This window comes from Schistocerca nitens, chromosome 5 (assembly GCF_023898315.1).
Source record: "Schistocerca nitens isolate TAMUIC-IGC-003100 chromosome 5, iqSchNite1.1, whole genome shotgun sequence".
Taxonomy (NCBI): domain Eukaryota; kingdom Metazoa; phylum Arthropoda; class Insecta; order Orthoptera; family Acrididae; genus Schistocerca; species Schistocerca nitens.
Genome location: NC_064618.1, coordinates 351,625,030 through 351,626,255, shown reverse-complemented (window position 1 = coordinate 351,626,255; position 1,226 = coordinate 351,625,030).

Sequence of the window (1,226 nt, the reverse complement as noted above, 5' to 3'; positions counted from 1 at the left end):
TTTGAACAAGTATTTTTGCCAACATGTCGAGGGAAGGTTGAAGTCCCCACCATCTATAACCGTATGAGTGGGGTATTTATTTGTTACGAGACTTAAATTCTCTCTGAACCGTTCAGCAACTATATCATCGGAGTCTGGGGGTCGGTAGAAGGAGCCAATTATTAACTTAGTTTGGCTGTTAAGTATAACCTCCACCCATACCAATTCGCAAGGAGTATCTACTTTGACTTCACTACAAGATAAACCACTAATGACAGACACAAACACTCCACCACCAATTCTGCCTAATCTATCTTTCCTGAACACCGTCTGAGATTTCGTAAAAATTTCTGCAGAACTTATTTCAGGCTTTAGCCAGCTTTCTGTACCTATAACGATTTCAGCTTCTGTGCTTTCTATTAGCGCTTGAAGCTCAGGGACCTTCCCAGCACAACTACAACAATTTACAACTACAATTCCGACTGTTCCTTGATCCAAGCACGTCCTGTATTTGCCATCCACCCTTTGAGCTTGCAGCCCACCCCGTACTTTCCCGAGGCCTTCTAACCTAAATAACCGCCCAGTCCACGCCACACAGCCTCCGCTACCCGTGTAGCCGCCAGCTGAGTGTAGTGAACTCTTGACCTATTCAGCGGAACCCGAAACCCCACCACCCTATGGCGCAAGTCAAGGAATCTGCAGCCAACACGGTCGCAAAACCGACTGAGCCTGTAATTCAGACCCTCCACCCGGCTCTGCACCAAAGGTCCGCAGTCGGTTCTGTCAACGATGCTGCAGATGGCGGAATCCAGAGAGAATTTCCTCAGATCCAAAGCGACACACGTCATTAGTGCCGACATGTGCCACCACCTGCAGCTGGCTGCACCCTGTGCTCTTCATGGCATCCGGAAGGACCCTTTCCACATCAGGAATGACTCCACCCGGAATGCACACGGAGTGCACACTGGATTTCTTACCCTCCTTAGCCGCCATATCCCTAAGGGGCCCCATTACGCGCCTAACATTGGAGCTCCCAACTACCAATAAGCCCACCCTCTGTGATTGCCCGGACCTTGAAGGCTGAGAATTATCCTCTGAAACAGGACAGGCAGCTGCATCTGGCTCATCCAGAGACAGTGCCTGAAACCTGTTTGTCAGACGCACCGGGGAGGCTTTCTGATCAGCCTCCGGGGACGTCTTTCGCTGCCTGCCACGCCTTGCAACGACCTCCCAATCAACCACAGGCG